The 19,832-nt window shown below is 38.4% G+C and overlaps 3 pseudogenes; all 3 read left to right on the forward strand.

The window, feature by feature from the left end:
- LOC136279210 (2-(3-amino-3-carboxypropyl)histidine synthase subunit 1-like) overlaps window positions 1–19,832 on the forward strand; it is a 490,303-nt pseudogene that overhangs the window by 314,930 nt on the left and 155,541 nt on the right.
- Window positions 4,974–9,675, forward strand: LOC131794037 (uncharacterized; annotated as a pseudogene).
- On the forward strand, window positions 15,008–19,035 carry LOC131794038 (delta-like protein A; annotated as a pseudogene).

Here is a 19,832-nt window from a genome sequence, read left to right on the forward strand (position 1 = left end):
TCTTCATATATCTTTTCGATTTTTTCTTTTGCTTTAAATATGCGAACCTATAAGGTAATGGTCTTCGTTTTTCCTTCAGCGTGGCGTCTATTGACAGCACCTTGAAGTGGGAGCGGTGAAAAAACTTTTCCTTAATTAGGCTATTTTTTTTTCTTTACTTCCACAATCCGAGTACAATTTGCTTGTTCCGCTTGCTTTAACCACCAAATAGAGACTATGAAAGAAGAAGAAATGATTTCTAGTGTTGTCGATTACATAGCTTGGAGAACGGGCTCCGTTTTACAAGAGTGAATTCTGCCTCGGCCCGCCTGGTGTTTGCCTTCGCTCGACAGGTGAATACAAGAAAATAACAAGTAGGGTTGCAATGAAAATAAACAATAGCACGAAAAGTAATGACTTCAGTTCTGCAGTCTATCAATTACCTTTTTCACCATTCACAACAACAACGTTATATCCTCTTCCTTGAGGAGAATAATCTGTCCCATCCACCTTAATGTAAGCGTTACCACAGGGGGGGTGCTATTCCTGGATCGCTGCAACATTCGCTTCGAATATGAATGTCCAAAACACGACCTTCAAGAAAAGGATGAATTTCTCTTTGGGCTAACCAAACAGCTACAGATGGAGGAACGCGTTACAGTTGTAAATATTACATATGTCTCTTGATAAGAACAAGTGATTGGCTTTTCTTCTTTCATTTAACAATGAAAGAAGGTTTCGTTTTTTAATAGGTTCAGCGAACAATAAGAGTTAACATGATGGTGATAATGACTGGGTTATTGGTGCAAATATCTACAGGAGAAGAAAAGCAGGAAATATTTTAAAATACAATAAAGCTACATTGACGTATATATCCCTAAAGATTAATCCGGTCAAAGTGAGACTACGACTTGAAAGAGGAGGCTTTCCATTAATTTCAGGCATTAATTTCAACTACGACTCAATCAGTATGAATTTCCTCTCAAAATCTGAGGTTACAAATCCTTTGTTTGCTCGGACTTCACATCAACTAGCCTTACGGAGTATGAGCACCTCATCATAATTACGTCAATTAGCGCAAGCTCATACGATTTCCTTACACGCGTAAGCACGCAAGTGTATTACCTTTGCCTTCCCCTTGTATATTTTGAAAAGCCAAGATTTTTGCGCGCGACTCAATTGTTCGCGCATGTTTTTATGTTCAGTAGGTCGTACGGTCATGTGATGTACCAAATTTTCTCGGCTTGATGGGTTACTATTACAACCACTTGTTAAAACGGCATATTATTTCGCACTTACCATCATGTTATAATGGTCGAAGCTTACGCTATGAAAAAAACTGCTGGAGATTTGAAACTTATCCGCGGTCAATAGCTCACACATATACCTTCCGTCATGTGAAACCGCAGCAAAATTTACCGAATAACATTCTTGGTGACTAATACATCGAAAAACACACCCCATGGGCTCGGAGACTATAAAACTATCTAGAATCGCAGAACTAAGTCGGATTGCAGGATTCCTCACCAAATATGCGTGTCGTTCTCCTCGTTCGTCATCTCGTATGAAGTTTTCAGCACCATACGAAACGTCGGTACTCAGTAGAAAGATGACAAATAATTTACTGCCCTCCATCTGCTGATAATATAAAATAAAGTTCATTTTAAGCAAAATAGTGACTAAGATATCCATTTAAGGCATCACATTCACAGTAAAATAAAATGTGCGTTATTTACCATCAAACTCATGAAACGATATCTCACCATTAAGACAAAATGTACTGCAGGGTGAAGCAGGCATGAAATCAATAGCTTCTGTAACTCTTTTTATAATAATCAAACTCGAAAGTTTACTTATACCTAGCTATAGCAGGGAAGCTAGATTAACTTAATGAGAAGGTTAACCTGTCTCAATAGATTTGCAAGGGAAAAAAGATTGTTGTTTCTCATATGTGCTCGAAATAATTTAAATTAATTTACTTAATATGAACTGACAAGAATGGCTCGACTTTTAGAAGTTCTTGTTCTCAAGAGTTATTTTGAGGTTAATTTCAAGGTTAAGTTATTTTTTAAGGGTTATTTTGGTTATTTTTAGTCTCTTGAAGATCTCCCTAGACGAAAGAATTTCAGCGTTATTTCAAGAGATTCTAGAAATTAGTCCAAAACAAGGGATTGAGGTGTTCGTTTATTAAAAATTGAAAATCACATGAATTACTTATGAAAGTAGTTCGATCACAACGTAAGAACCTGGTTGGATTCTTTATAAAGGGTAAAATTGTATTCGTTGATATTCTTCGAACGGGAATAAACCTGCTGTGACTAATTTAAAGTTCAACAGATATATAGAGAAAGGTTTTTTTTTCGTCTTGTCACGAGCGTGGGACAAAGACAACCTCAGACCCTCGGATTTCGCGCTTCGATGCTCTAACCACTGAGCCACAGAGACTCCACGGTGAGTGAGGTCTATAACGAACACGTCTTGCATACTGCCAGGATCAGCAATGTCGATAGCCTAATGTTTGTAGATATCCGCTGCCCGACGATATTTTCTGCGTTTATATGGCGTTTTACACAGTAATAATTCACAGGTTCTCAATCTACCACTTTCTCTTACCGAGGTCATGCATGCATTGTCAAAGACAAACGTCTCGAGTGTCATCCCGAGTATGAAGAGTACAGGAGGCAAGAGACCCTACGAATGTGCTCCATGTGTAGTTACTCTTGGCTATTTAATGAATACAAGGTAGAGAATAATTCCATTAGTTTTTAAACTCACGGTAATCTTTGACATCCGTCTTAACTTTTTGTGGTGCTAAGCGCTCAGGTACTCTTCCGTTACCAGGATCAAATAAGCAACTACGAATTATTTTATACCTTGAGTGTATTCTCTCATCTTGAATTTTTTTTATGCTCGCCAACTTGAAGCTTATTAAATATCGTGTGGGCTGACATGGTCGAAAGTTGTACAACTGCACTGTACAAACAGTCAAACAGAACTTTTAGTGAAATGTTCCTAAATGAGCCTGTGAAAAGGAATTAGAAATCACAGCTATGAACTGAAGAGCTAAATTGCCAACGTCAGGGTTCATCTACAAATGTATCCATTCTGGTAATTATTGTTTGTAAATCAAAACACTACACTCGCCGAAGGAACGACTCACTTTAATTCTCATGCGTTCTGTGCAGGATTATCCTAAAGTTGAAACGCACACTAGCAATAATCAAGCAGTAGTAATTAGTTCTGTAAAAAAAACTGCTACTTCACTAGTAGGTCCAGGAGGTTACTGTCACGAACTTTCCATCGCAGTTAATGTGCTGAACATCCTCATAGAGTGACATAATCAAGAAAGATTAAAATACTCAGCCTTACTTTCTATTACAGAGCCGCATTGTCTCCAGCCGTTTATTTATTTTCTTTCCAGTGACCAGTGGGGTTATGTTTAATCGTTGTCGTCAATCTTAAATTATAATCATGGACAAGTTGAAATTAAGCACGCGACATCACGGATTGAGAAATTGCAAGAAGCAGCTCATCGGTGACAGCAAGACGCGTGTAATTTTCGTGTACATTCCATAAATCGAAAATTATGGTCCAATAACATTCTATTGATTCTATTTAGTGATGAGAAAAGATTGATGTCTTCCCAATAAGATTAATTAAAGAAGCGACCGACAAATTGTTGCCATATTATAGCCTTCTCCGCAGCAGTGAACAAAATTAAAATTTTATCACCCACACTGTGCAAGAAAGCAACCTATCAAAAGTGCTTCATTTTTCAAATGACGCATCAGGTACCGTCGAAAGTGAATTCGGAAATTTTAATTAAAGGTCAACTGCGTATAATGATGCTTGATTATTAATTGTTGATTGACCACTACGCAAATCTCATTGGAGCTTTCCTGGTAAGCAAATAAAAACACATTTTAATTAATTGATTTTTCTGTGGTAGGTTTAACAAACAAACCTTCATCTTCACTTCCAAAAGCTTTCATTGACTCAGTTTTTTTAACTGCTACTCACAAATGGCGAGGATCAAATCGTACCTAACATTCGTGCTGTCCATTGGGATATACACGCTCATATCCGCTCAGACCTTCAGACGAGAAGGCCAATACGGTGTAAACTACGCTAGTTTGTGAAGAATCCTTTGCAAAGACTTGATGTCGCAGTTCTAATCATTATAAGGGTATACAAAGTCCAAGAGTGTCTTCATCGCTGTGTTAGTCATCTGGAATGTTACTCAGTCAATTTTGCTGCAGCTTTACTTGACGGAACTCACAAGTGCGAGTTACTAAACGCGGACAAGTTCCAGAATGACTTGGCTCTCAACGAGAACTTCGACCATTATAATATCAAGGCAGGTGGTCAGGCTATTTGTTTTGGTAATTGAACTAAGCTGTGTTTTTTCGGCCTAATAAATGTTGCTTACTAACAACCAAAAGCATAGAAAAAATAAGACACTGCCAGCGTTCGCCGAAGTTGTAAAGCACTTCGTCCATTCTTTGATTTCATGCACTACTGGGGGATTAATGCCTGTGTACATACCTGTACCTTACAGACTGAGATGTTTCTCTTCGATTTGGCTCATTTGGATTAAATTATTAAATTTTGACATACACGACCTTGTTATTGTACACAAGAACTATCCCTCCGACTGAGTTCATACAAGAGATTCTCTTGGTTAGTTTGCAAATTGGCCACCGTAAAGAGTTTTAAAGCTGATTTCGAGCGTCAGTCTTTCGTCAAAGCGAATGACTCTGGACTAACGCTCAGCTTTTTAAACTCAGTTGATAAAACCAAAATATCTTGTCAAACCCCCGTCCCCCCCCCCCATACGTACACACTACACGCACACACCCAACTGTTTCCTTCGAGATTTACCCCCTTTCTTTATCCCTCCGCTTGTAGGTTTGGTCGTGCGGTGCACCTCTCGAGTCTTGATTAAATGTTAATTTTTTCTTTTACGATTTTTTTCAACAGAGCAGAGCCCCTGCATGAGCAACCCTTGTCAGCAAGGAGCTTTATTCTGTCGACCATTATGCAGTCAAGACGATTATGAATGTGTTTGCAAACCAGGTTTTACCAGCCGGAATTGTGAAACCGGTAAGTCTAAAGGAAAAGCATGCTCCTGATGACGTATAACTCTTATCTCCGTCATTGAAAATTGTAAATCAGATTACGACGCTGAGCGCTTTTTAAGATTTGATAGAGTAATCTACTCTTCAAAATTGTCTTCAATGAGAGACAGCGCAATTTTAAAATTTGCTTAGCAATCTGGTTGCTTACTTGAAACATTCCAGACTCAAGCAATGTGATTACCAGAGCAGGAACTGTTGTGGGTAGCACTTGAACATTAGGTTCAATTTATTCTTTGGAATCCCATAACATGGCACGAAGTTAATAAACTATTCGAATGGCGAAGTCAATAGATAAGAAATATGTCATTTGTGATGTCCACTTCTCCTTGTTCATTATTAGATCCTAAAGAAAGGATCCTGAACAGTGTTTCTAATGATCTCTAAACATGCATTTTTATCCAGACATCAACGAGTGCTCCAGTAATCCCTGTTTAAACGGGGGTACTTGCACTGATCAGATTAATAGATACATCTGCGCATGTCCCGTTTGGACTGAAGGAGTAAGCTGTGAGACTGGTAAGTACTTAGTACCCGCGCTAATTATAATGATGCTTTATCCCTTAAGGCTACAGGAGCTGAGAAGTTTAGGATTGGAAATGAAATTCACAGTCCATCATATTGCATATTTCATCTGAGTCAGTAGATTTGAAGTACAGTGGATTCATCCCTTCTCAATTTGTGTACGAGCTTGTTTTTTTTTAAAAAAAATATACACGAGCTTTTTCGTTGATTTAAATTGCATTCAAAGCCATTTAATTACAAATTTATCATATATATTAAATTTCAACTTTTTTCACTCATTTCAAATGTTACTCCTCATTTAAATTTTTTTTTTTGTTTGGGATCAATTAACGTGCTCATAACCAATAAGTGTGCAGAATTTTCTTCCTGACATACTAACAGATTTTTTTTCCCAAATTATAGATGCCTTTTGGTTTGTTTTTCTGATTGTTTCAATTCTTTGTTTTCGTTTTGTCTTTTTGCCCTTTTGTTTCTATAAAAAGAAGGGTTACAATAATCAGTCTTCTCGTTTTTCGTTGTTTTGTTTTTTTTTTTTTTCTGTTTGCATTTTTTTTTTTTTTTTTCACTTTTCACTTTAAGATAAAGGAAGAGTTGCCATAATCAGTCTTCTCTTTTTTCTCGTTTCAGTTCGTGTCTTGGATATCCACGTTCGAAGCGAGGGTTGTGAGGATGCAGGAAGAGCAGACCCTGCGGCAAAGCTTATATCAAGGTGGATGGAACAGATCACTCTCCTCACAGCAGAGGATATAACGTTGTTGTTGTGGACGGAGCAACAGGTACCACGAACTATGCCGCTTGAGTAAACCTCCCCTGTTTAACTCTGACTTTAATTCTCATATATTTTCAAATATATGAATAATTAGACCAGCGGTTTGGTTACGAACCGACTCAAACTAAGGGTACGAATCGACCGCATTTGGGTCCAAAATGACCGTGGGCACGAAATGACAGGATACCTTTAGAATAGCGCACACCCAACAAGAGGAATGGGAGCGAGGCTCCATTCATTTGTTCTTAAATATAAATAGGGGTATGAATTAGGTTGACACTCTGCCTTCCTCGAAACTAGTGGAAAAGTAAGACCCCAGAGGGTTTAAATATTAAGGGAAATTAATTCTCTGCACACGCCTTCTTTTTATCCTTAGATCACTGTCCAGGGCTCGAACGAAATACTGGCCGCGAGCTATTCAACAAACGCAAAGGGGGTGGCACTCACACTTCGAGCTCTTCCTTACGTCGTAATATAGTGTTATTGAATGAGTTTATAACGTAAATTGGCCACCGTAAAGAGTTTTAAGGCTGACGTTTCTAGCGTTATTAGAAACTGCCATATGCTAATTTATTCTTGTTTTCTTGTAATCATATTCCTACCAATAGCGTAGCTCCATTTTCTGCATATAAACCCACACACAACCCACAATTCCTCCAACCGCTCTGACGAAGGGCTAACTCACGAAACGTCGAAACTCTTTACGGTGGCTAATTGACGTTATCAACTCAGTTCTATAATACTTAATTACCCTGTTATACTTTCCTACCGACGCAGCACCACAGTTTTCTTTACTTCCTTCACTCATTCGTTCTTACGTAATCACTTTCCCCCTGCTTACTCAATCTGGAAAAAAATGGCTCGACAGAAAAAAGGGTATCTTTCACAATTTCAATAAAATCTCATTAGGTCATGTTTATGTGGATCAAGTTGATGTATTCAACGATCAAGTTGATGTATTCAACGAACTGTTCTTGGAAGTACTAAGTCAACATGCTCCAGTCAAGAGGGTTAAAATTAGATCTAAACCTAACCCCTTTATAACACCAGAAATTCGTCAACTAATGAGAACGCGACCAATGGCGCAAACTTGCGGGAAAAAAAAATGACCCCTTCCACTGGAACGGATACAGATTTTTTCGTCAAGAAGTGAAAAGGGAGATTCGTGTGGCCGAAAAAAAGTTCACGTCAGGACTCAGATCCTGGATAGCAATGGAAATTCTAACTCAATTTGGAAAATCATTAACCGTGTCTACCACGTAAACAACAAGATAGTTTTATGGCTTCTGAGGATCCCACTGGGTTAGCTAACGAATTAAATGATTTCTTCATTTCCGTCGGCAGTATTACTGCTCAAAAAGCAGGGACTTCTTTTACATCATGGACTTAATGTAAATTTGGATGTGCCGACTCCTTTACACATATCCACCGACGTTAGCCCCGAATTATTCGTTCTCCATCAAGTCACGGAAAATCAGGTAGAAAGGGTGATTAGAAGCCTACCATCTAACAAAGCTCCTGGAATGGACAAGATATCTTCTAGAATTCTTAAAGACAGTTTACCCAGTACGCTAACAACAATTACCCACATTGTGAATAACTCCTTTGTTACCAACACATTTGCACGTGCATGGAAAACAGCAGAGGTTACACCTATTCTCAAATGCGGTAATCCAGATGTCCCTAACAACTATCGCCCCATCTCATTATTACCAATAGTCTCAAAAGTCACTGAAAGGTTGGTACATGGACAACTTATGGAGCATCTAATTAGAAATAATAAACTGGCAGCACATCAGAGCGGAAATAGAAAGCTTCACTCGACAGAAACAGCTCTGTTGTACGTTACAGATCAGTTGCTCCAGGCTATGGATAACAAGAAAGTTTCCATCATGGTCTTATTAGATATGTCTAAAGCATTTGATAGTATTCGACACGACATCTTGTTATCCAAGCTACAAAATCTCGATTTTTCCCAGGGTGCGTTGAATTGGTTTCAGAGTTACCTTTCTAACCGACAACAGTGCGTTCGAATAGGTGACGCAGTTTCTAAAGTACTCCCACTTGAGTTCGGAGTTCCGCAAGGCTCTATTTTAGGTCCGGTTTTGTTTACAATCTATGTTAACGACCCTTTCTTTCTGTTCCTAAACGTTGTCTATCTGCCTCCTATGTTGATGACTGTAAATTGTACTTGTCCTTTTCCCTGCCGAATTACCCACGTCCATCCTCGCCTTAAACGAAGATCTTACGAGAATATCTCAATGGTGCTGTAAAAACTCTCTTTTGATTAATCCGGACAAAACTAAGGTTCTAGCTGTTGGATTACCACAACTTTTAAAGAAACTGTCATCATTCAGTATAACACTTTTTGACAAGGAAATAACACCTGTGCCTGTCGTTAAGGACTTGGGTGTTCTTCTCGACACACACCTCAGTTATAACCAACATATCACTGAGATTGCCTCTAAATGCCTTTTTAAATTGTACCAAATTAACAGAATCAAACACCTCCTGGATAGGAAAACACTTCTGTTAGTAATAAATTCTTTGTCTTTAGTAAACTCCAATATTGTTCAACTGTCTGGAGTAATACCAGCAGCAGCAGCAATATTGACAAGTTACAAAAAAAGTCCAAAACTTTGCTGGGCGAATTATTCTGGGACTAAGAAAGTATGACCATATTTCGGATGGGTTGCGATCGTTGAAATGGCTTCCTATTAGAGAGAAACTCATTCTAAATGACGCTACTATGATGCACAAATGTATTAACAAGCTTGTTCCAGACTATCTTGCTGATATGTTTAAATCACGTTCTCAAGTCCATAATAGACAAACTCGATCATCTGGTGCTTTGGATATACCTTTATGTCGCCTGTCAACAGGGCAGCGCTCCTTTGCTTTCAGAGGAGCCAAACTCTGGAACTCCTTGAATGATAACATTAAGTCCTTAAAATGCCCCAGAGGGAGCATCAATAAAGTGTGTATGTATGTATTATGTATTATGCGGTTGTGGGCGCTACTGACCCTGTACAGCCGGACGATAGAGGATCTTTTGCTTTCGCTGGATACGCTGGAGCAAACAAACCTCAGTGGATAACACAGAGACGTGCGGACAAAGGACAGGGACCGAGTGAAATATTTCCGAAAATTGCGTTATCAGCTTTTTTATACCATATGTACGCATGTCACGCCTTCGTACAACCACAAAGAATCTCCACCAGCGTGCTAAATGAAACATTTGGGGCACTCTCGAGCAATTGCATATAAACGTACACGCATTTACCGGATATGTATATAAATATATTACTTACTTACTAAGTACAACATAATTATTCAATCGAAATATAATTTTTAAATGAGAAAAATTTGCTCATTCAGTAGAACCTTCCCTTTTAATCACAATACGCACAACTTCTAATGGATCAATTATTTTACTTAGTTAGAGTCATACGTGTAGATCCAGGAGTAAAATCTTGAATTCAGGGCATAGTTATGCTTGGATGGGGAAGGAAAATTTACAAAAGGCATTTTGTCCATTTTACCACCCCATAGAGTACGCCCAGACAATTTCAAATTCAACGTCAGTTACTTCATTTTTAGGAAACTGAATTGAAACGACGGCCGTCCTTGGAACAGTTCCCCCCCACGTTAACTGAAAGGCAATTGTCTACACGCTCACTGTGGTTTAAAAGTCATGTGTGGCGTCAACTGGCGAAGAACGAATCACGAGACGTGGAGGAGTAGGTTCTACCCTCGCCCACTATGCGTCTATGTTACTGGAGACCCTTGGCAGTATTTGAATTTCACTCAATACATTATATTGGTTATATTAACGAAGATCCTGTACACTATATAAGGATCGAATGTTGGGCTTGTTGGCCGAAAATTAACCTAATAAACAGAAACTTTTTTGTGCCAGGAATCAAAAAAGAGATAGTATAAGAAAACTCCTTTTTCACATATGATGAAATTTACAGAGAACTCACAAGGCAACGAACTTTGAGTAAAAAAACTGAAGAGATCCGAGATGAACGCATTCATTGAGACCGATGAAAAAGACTGCATGCTGCCAAGGACAACTGAACATATTGCGTATAAGTGACCTAAATAACCTGTGGACTATCTTCGGCCGTTTCCTCGGATTTGTTCTTCGATCGTACCGAGAAGGAAATTTGGTTGAGGAAGGGGGGAATAAACGTAAAATGGAGCGTAAGCTCATTTCCAGAACGACAGTTCATGATCGGGTCCTCAGTAATTTTGGCTCGAGAAAATCAATGAAATTTTTCACACAAAGAATGCAATACGGAGAATTTATTTTAAACTCAGAGATGTGAGTAGGAGGTCTTCCAACTGACTGAATACAGCAATTCATAATTTACGAGACTTCAAACAGTCTCTAAAAAATTGAAAATATTACAATTATAACAATCATGAAATACTTCCCTGAAAACTGTACAAGTTACCCTCAGCTGGAGTAAATGGACTCAAAGAAACGTATTTACATCCCTGGATTGAGGGGCCTTTGTAAGTAAAAAACAACTCGAAATAATTATTTACAATTCGTTTGAACTGATATCGTGCCTAAAATTCATGCTCGTTCACTACTTATGTTCACTTACAGCCCGTAAGTTCACCAACAGCACTTTTTAGTTGGCCACCTAAACCCTTTCACTCTCAACGATTACCCAGAAGTAATTTATCAATAAGACTTGTGGTGAAACGAACAAAAAGATCCACGAGGGGAATTACTTAACATTTAATTCTTAGAACAACAATGAGTAGACAAAGCCTTATTACGCTCAACTACTATTTAGCTTTTTTTTTTAACGACAATTCCCATTTGTCTCTCTTTCTCCCATTTCAAAGTTCCTTAATGCTAGTGCTGGTGTTAAATAATGGTCACCACCAGGCAACATTGTTTGGGGGGGAGGGGGGGCGGGACTTTCAATAAAATTTTTAGACATAAATTAAGAGGTTTCTGTTTATTATGTTGAGTGGAGAGTTGCCGACTACCTACTGAAGGGAGAAGTGTCATCTTTTTTTTGCCACTCATTGGAACGTTACCGGAGAGGCAAGGAGAATTACTCTGGAAACCTCGCGGGTGAAAGAGTCAAAAGAGAGTGTCAGTTGCCTCTGTTATGTGCCCAGAGGCGTGGACAATACACTTACAGTTTATTTTGTTTCCTTCATCTTAAAGTTTTGAGGTAATCAAAACACTCTTTTCGCTTGAACGCCTTGCAAATTGCTGTTACTATCTATTACTGAGTAAGAAATCGCAGCAGAACATGTCTTTGTCTCATCTGCTGTAATATTAGACAAAGGAGAAGCATAAGACATATAACTTAAGCCGAAGGCCTGATAAGGCCATAAGACTTGCTTGCTCTAAAACTATTTATAATAAAGTTCGGATATTACGCGCGCTGTCATTGGCTGAAGAGCATGCACTGTGAGAGTATAGAGCATAGAGCTGAGCTAAAGCTGTCGCGCCATCTGCCAAATTGTACTATGTTCTACCTTTTCCGGGACTTCTTTTTAGCTTTTTTCCAATGATTGAAAGTGAAATTTCGGAACAAGCGAGCCGGCAAGGAGCAACAGAGGAACCAAACAAACGTTTGTAAACATACCAGGCGTCGTGATCTACGTTATTAAAACGTGAGCAGATACGAAAATCCTCAAAGGAAAAACAAAATAGACATTCCGAGTTTTAAAGATTTTCACGCTCAGTTAGATTGCAAGCTTATGTACGGTAATAAAAATCAAACACAGCTAACACTCGTATAGTATATAAAATTCAGTGTTCAAAAACAAAACAGAAAAAAACAGAAATGATGAAAAATATAACCAAACTGGCATAACTGTTAAAATTCATACTAATCATGACGGTGTCAGAGCGAATATGATCATGCTGAAGTCCATTGCGGCTCGCTCATCATGGCGATCTCCGGTCATCACAGTAAAGCAAGCCTCAGAAACTACATCGGCCGCCCTTCGATTGAAAAAATAAGAGCTTGCTCAGATATCCTTCCCGATGCATTGAGTGGAAAGTTACATCAGTCACTGCAGCCGAGTTTTGCAGCGCTGTCATCCCGAGCGATTTTCATGTTCCAGTGAATTCGGCAGTCGTTCATTAAAAAAAAACATTCGCCTTGAACAGTTTGTTTTCTACCTTGTCATGTGAAAACACTCGCGTGTTTTCATGAGCCATAATTCGGCTGAATTTCACTGCACATTTCACTTCAAGATCCTGTATTATAGACTTAAAAACTTCAGGCAAAAGTGTTAAACTCAACCTGCCGATGTATTTCAGTTTGTAAACTATCGCAGAATGTGAACTTTGGTATTTTGAACTTTGATGGTTTGACACTTTTGACAGCTCTAGTCTTGTACACAATCAGATTATTTGAACCATTCTAACAGGGATTCTGATTGGCTTATTGTAGCGTGCTTTATGAGAGTATAGAGCATGCTGACGACACTGTTGTTCCCTTTGGAAATAAAGTTTGTTTTAAAAATTGAGTAATTGAAAGTAATGCTTGGAGAATTTAATGATTCTTTATATAAAACAAATAGAGAAGCCTTGACTGTGCTCTGTTCTGTTATAAAGCAGTTAGGAAGCGGCTAAAGCACTCAAGAAGTGGGGAGAAACACGAGACGTAGTCGAGTGTTTCTCCCTACACTTCTTTCGTGCTCTAGCCGCTTCCTGCGTGCTTTATAACAGAACAGAGAGCAGTCAAGGCTTCTCTATTTGTTAAATAAATGTTTATTACCAAATTGTTGCGCCCAACTCATACCAAAGTAAAACTTAGTAAAAAAACTCAATGACTAAACAATGTGAAATTACAAGGAAAGAGGCTGGAAAGATTTCTTTAAGATATACTGATCATGACTTTCAGGTTACTGAAGTGTTTCCCATATCAAAACTTGGGGAAGAGAGATGGTTGAAGCATAACCAGTATACCAGAATGGGCTCTTTTAAGGTGCCTAAACAATAACTTGTGAGTAATCTTGTCAATCTTTTCCGTCCTACACCAACCCTTCCCTATTAATACCTTTTTGATGCCAAACTAAAAATTTGAAGCTCTCCTAATATTGAATCTATTCATCGTGTACAACAATCTAAAATGTCGCGACATTGTTTTTCATAAACAGAAGGCTTCTGGAGGTTTCTGGGCCCCTCTGATGCCACATTTAGCGCATAATTACAAGCGGAAAAATTGGGTTACGAAAAATATGATAAACCTTCCAGGACATTTGCAGTACCGCACCGTACCAGGGTAAAAGTAAAACGTTTTCCAGAGCAATAAAAAAACTTTAAAAAATTTTAAAAAATAAAAAAAAAAGAAACTAGTAAAAAAATGACGAATACTTCTTCAATAGGGGAAAATGCTCTTCGAAAATAAAATTAAAAAAAAAAACATCTACTCTTGGTTAAAAAAAAAAAACAGTAGTCTTGATAACTTGGTAACGACAGTCCTCCGATTTAGCAATGTAAAAACACCTATTTATCTGCCGGTCATAAATTATCATTCATAAATATTGACAGCTAATTGTTTAAAAGGAAAAAGTTCATGCAAAAGAAATTTCGCAGAGAACCATAAGGAAGAATGTACATAGACAAGAGGGAGAAAACAGACCCACTGCTGCACTAGTGAAATGGCAAACATCGCAAATGACAACTACACCTCCATTCGGTAGGAAATAGGGACCTTAAGCAAGCCACGACGGCGACGGTAACGAGGACGTGGAAAAACAAAAGATCTAATTGGCAGAACAATAGCTCAGCACGTGCGTTTTAAAACTTTGTACATTTCTACGAAACCGAAACCGCAACGGCAAATTATTTTAATTTCCATTTGGAACTCAACGCTTCTTTTATACGTTATGCTGAAGTTGAGGTGTGGTACCGTATGAGACGATAAACAAATGCAGCTATTTTTGAAATTCTAATTTAAGGCAGAAATTAATCGGCGTTGTCGTCCTGACTGCTTAAGGTCCCTAATTGTTTACCTTCGTATATAACACTTGATTATTAATTGTTGATTGAACACTACTACGCAACCTCATTGGAACTTTCTTGTTAAGCGAAAAAAAAACACATTTAATTAATTTTTCTGCGGTAGGTTCAACACAAACCTTAATCTTCACTTTACCCACAGCTTTCATTGACTCAGTTTTTAACTGCTACTAACAAATGGAGAGGATCAAATCGTACATAAAACTCGTGCTGTCCATTGGTATATACACGCTCATATCCGCTCAGACCTTCAGACGAGAAGGCCAAGAGATTCTCTTGGTTAGTATTGCAAATTGGCCACCGTAAAGAGTTTTAAAGCTGATTTCGAGCGTCAGTCTTTCGTCAAAGCGAATGACTCTGGACTAACGCTCAGCTTTTTAAACTCAGTTGATAAAACCAAATATCTTGTCAAACCCCCGTCCCCCCCCATACGTACACACTACACGCACACACCCAACTGTTTCCTTCGAGATTTACCCCCTTTCTTTATCCCTCCGCTTGTAGGTTTGGTCGTGCGGTGCACCTCTCGAGTCTTGATTAAATGTTAATTTTTTCTTTTACGATTTTTTTCAACAGAGCCCCTGCATGAGCAACCCTTGTCAGCAAGGAGCTTTATTCTGTCGACCATTATGCAGTCAAGACGATTATGAATGTGTTTGCAAACCAGGTTTTACCAGCCGGAATTGTGAAACCGGTAAGTCTAAAGGAAAAGCATGCTCCTGATGACGTATAACTCTTATCTCCGTCATTGAAAATTGTAAATCAGATTACGACGCTGAGCGCTTTTTAAGATTTGATAGAGTAATCTACTCTTCAAAATTGTCTTCAATGAGAGACAGCGCAATTTTAAAATTTGCTTAGCAATCTGGTTGCTTACTTGAAACATTCCAGACTCAAGCAATGTGATTACCAGAGCAGGAACTGTTGTGGGTAGCACTTGAACATTAGGTTCAATTTATTCTTTGGAATCCCATAACATGGCACGAAGTTAATAAACTATTCGAATGGCGAAGTCAATAGATAAGAAATATGTCATTTGTGATGTCCACTTCTCCTTGTTCATTATTAGATCCTAAAGAAAGGATCCTGAACCGTGTTTCTAATGATCTCTAAACATGCATTTTTACCCAGACATCAACGAGTGCTCCAGTAATCCCTGTTTAAACGGGGGTTACTTGCACTGATCAGATTAATAGATACATCTGCGCATGTCCCGTTTGGACTGAAGGAGTAAGCTGTGAGAATGGTAAGTACTTAGTACCCGCGCTAATTATAATGATGCTTTATCCCTTAAGGCTACAGGAGCTGAGAAGTTTAGGATTGGAAATGAAATTCACAGTCCATCATATTGCATATTTCATCTAAGTCAGTAGATTTGAAGTACAGTGGATTCATCCCTTCTCAATTTGTGTAGCAGCTTGTTCTTTTTTTAAAAAGATTACACGAGCTTTTTAGTTGATTTAAATTGCATTCAAAGCCATTTAATTACAAATTTATCATATATATTAAAGTTCAACTTTTTTCACATATTTCAAATGTTACTCCTCATTTAAATTTTTTTTTTTTGTTTGGGATCAATTAACGTGCTCATAACCAATAAGTGTGCAGAATTTTCTTCCTGACTGTACTAACAGATTTTTTTTCTCCAAAATTATAGATGCCTTTTTGGTTTGTTTTTCTGATTGTTTCAATTCTTTGTTTTCGTTTTGTCTTTTTGCCCTTTTGTTTCTATAAAAAGAAGGGTTACAATAATCAGTCTTCTCGTTTTTCGTTTGTTTTTTTTTTCTTCATTTTTTTCTTTTCACTTTAAGATAAAGGAAGAGTTGCCATAATCAGTCTTCTCTTTTTTCTCGTTTCAGTTCGTGTCTTGGATATCCACGTTCGAAGCGAGGGTTGTGAGGATGCAGGAAGAGCAGACCGCTGCGGCAAAGCTTACATCAAGGTGGATGGAACAGATCACTCTCCTCACAGCAGAGGATATAACGTTGTTGTTGTGGACGGAGCAACAGGTACTACGAACTATGCCGCTTAAGTAAACCTCCCCTGTTTAACTCTGGTCTCTGTCTAGCGCTTTCAAAGCGGGCAAAAAAGGGGGGCTATTGTGATATGTCCTTAGAATTAAGCCTCTTACATGCTCTACTTCTGGTTGCGCAAAAGACATGAAAATTAAATAGTTGGGTTAGTCCTAATCACCCAGTTTTACCCTAAAAACCGTCGCAGAATGTTTGTATTGGTTACTGGTCGTTTCGTACCCACGCTCGTTTCGTACCCAGTCAGTTGAGTCGTTTCGCTTGACTCTATTAACTTGTCGTACGTAACGATTGACATCTGTTCACGCGCTCGCGTAGTGGGGGTATGAGTTAGGTTGACAATCTGCCTTCCTCGAAATTAGTGGAAAAGTAAGACCCCACAAGGTTTCATTATTAAGGGAAAATTAATTGATAACACTTAATTACCCTGTTATACTTTCCCACCGACGCAGCACCACAGTTTCTTTACTTCCTTCACTCATTCGTTCTTACGTAATCACTTTCTCCCTGCTAACTTAATCTGAAAAAAAAATTGCTTGACAGAAAAAAGGGTATCTTTCACAATTTCAAATAAAATCTCATTAGGTCATGTTTATGCGGTTGTCTTTAATAGCTTTCCATTCCTACAGGTGCAGTTCTCGATACAAGAGGATTTGATACTCATGAAAATAGCTCGGCGGGTAATGCACTCAGAGATTACCTTAACGGTCTTCATGGCCAGTAAGTTATGTTTAATGCGCCATAAAATAGTTTCATTCTTAAATGGCAATTTTCGAAGAGACTGGTACTAGCATAAGTGCATATCCTTGAAAATACTTTCATTCAGGAAAATGTCAGATCGGGTCTGAACACGTTGAGTCTCTAAGGCTTCCAGAGCAACTCTCCAGGTTCCTGAGAAACACCTTCAACTTGCAGTTTTTAGTGAAATTGTAATCGATATCAAACTGATAGTGTGGAGCAAACCTAAAGTCCTACAAATAGGAATCACACAATTCTGAAACAAATTACTTGAGATATAGTTTATCTATGTGTTTTGAAATCAATATTTTTCGAGTTATCGACGTCATAACTTCGCTTATTGATAAATTTCAAGAATTTTAAAAGAAGCTCGAATTACTCGTAATTACTCCCGAACCGCTTTGAATTTCACAACGTAGCACAGACGATATTGAGAGTAAGGGGTCTGTAGTGTCAGTGTTTTTAATTAAATGTATTTAGGACATTTTTTCATGATTGGTATATTATGTGGCCTTATATTTCCAATACATTGTAACTTTTGTTTGGACTTCTATCAACTCAATGCTTGATTTCAAACACATCAGTTTGTTAGTGCGCAATTGTTTTTCCCTAGGAAAATGACTTTAAAATCCACGTAACTACAAGAGATTTTAATTTTACGCTCTGTATTTTTTGTTTAATAAGTTGTCGGCTCTTCTTAGCTCTCACAAAATTAGTATAAATACTACTTCTCTTCCCTCACAGTAAAATAGTGTTAGTTGCTATTCAAGATGAGGGCTCAAGACACATGTCGCCAGCGATTGATGCGCTCAAGGGACTGGGCGCTACTGACCCTGTACAGCCGGACCACAGGGGATCTTTTGCTTTCGCTGGATACGCTGGAGCAAACAAACCTCAGTGGATAACACAGAGACGTGCGAACAGAGGACAGGGACCGAGTGAAATATTTCCGAACATTGCGTTATCGGCAGGTGTGTTTGGTTATCGATTAGTTATTGATTTCTATACTGGCCCAAGATCATTGAGAAAGAAAGTGTTTAGAGGTTAGTAGAGTACCAGAGATGAGTAAGAGTTGCTCAGGTCGCAACCGGAAGGAACTCACTTAAACCTCTTGAAAGCTCGTCAAACTTCTTAAGTGCTTTACATCTTGACGGAAGCATACTTAATACTCGAGCCAGCTTTTTTATACCATTTTGATAGTGGTAGTTTAACGTTTTATTATTAGATATTTCCTATGTACGCATGTCACGCCTTAGAACAACCACATAGAATCTCCGCCAGCGTGCTCAATGAAACATTTGAGGCACTCTTAAGCAATTGCATATAAACGTACACGCATTTACTGGATATGTCATTAGAACTTATAAATATATTACTTCCTTACTAAGTACAACATAATTATTCAATCGAAATATAATTTTTAAATGAGAAAAATTTGCCCATTCAGTAGAACCTTCTCTTTTAATCGCAATACGCACAACTTCTGATGGATCAATTATTTTACTTACTTAGAGTCATATGTGTAGATCGAGGAGTAAAGTCTTGAATTTAGGGCATAGTTATGCTTGGATAAGGAAGGAAAATTTCCAAAAGGCATTTTGTCCATTTTACCACCGCATAGAGTACGCCAAGACAATTTCAAATTCAACGTCAGTTACTTCATTTTTAGGAAACTGAATTGAAACGACGGCCGTCCTTGGAACAGTTCCCTCCCACGTCAACTGAAAGGCAATTGTCTATAGGCTCACTGTGGTTTTAAAGTCATGTGTGGCGTCGACTGGGGAAGAACGAATCACGAGATGTGGAGGAGTAGGTTCTACTCTCGCCCACTATGCGTCTATGTTACTGGAGACCATTGGCAGTATTTTAATTTCACTCAATACGTTATATTGTATCAGAAATTAATTTTCTAACACTCGTCGTTTGATAGGTTAATTCTTCTTTATTCTCTTTCTTCACAAATTGATACAACGGGGACTAGCTTCTATATGACAGGGAAAACTAGAGTCTTCGATTATAAAGGTGACACTGCGGATGACATTTCTTAGCCGTCAATCTTCTTATGTCGTCTTTGCACCATCTCAACTAGCGAATCACGCTTGACTACGTATTACAGTTCCCACATACTGAGTATGCACCTTAGAGTTGTTTACGCAGTTTTAAATCAATTTCTCCTTAACTTTCATATCTTTACGGTTGGGATCGGCCAGAACAGAAACGAAATCGATAATATAAAAATTACAATTAACCTTGGTTCAGAGTATCATTTATACCTGAAAGGGTATCTTAAGAGAAAATCACCTTTAAAGATTGTTACATAACAACATCTTGGTCACAAGAGTTAAAGAAGAAAGGCGCTCACAAGTACCGCCCCCAAATTGCTTTTGGTTGCGAAACATGAGGGGTATCACCTGTTTACACCTTAAAATACCCCTGGGGACAAGAAGGTGTCGAACGCGACCTATTACCAGGGAGATTTACTCTTCCCGGACTAACAAATTAACTTAATTAAGAACATGGCTTATCACGAGTTCATGTCATCCTCACGATCACAACGAGGAAAACGTGATTAAGCTCACTAGGAGAACGTGACCAAACTCACAAGAAGAACGTGACCAAACTCAACCTTCAAGATAAGACCA

The sequence above is a fragment of the Pocillopora verrucosa genome, chromosome 2 (assembly GCF_036669915.1).
Source record: "Pocillopora verrucosa isolate sample1 chromosome 2, ASM3666991v2, whole genome shotgun sequence".
Taxonomy (NCBI): Eukaryota; Metazoa; Cnidaria; class Anthozoa; order Scleractinia; family Pocilloporidae; genus Pocillopora; species Pocillopora verrucosa.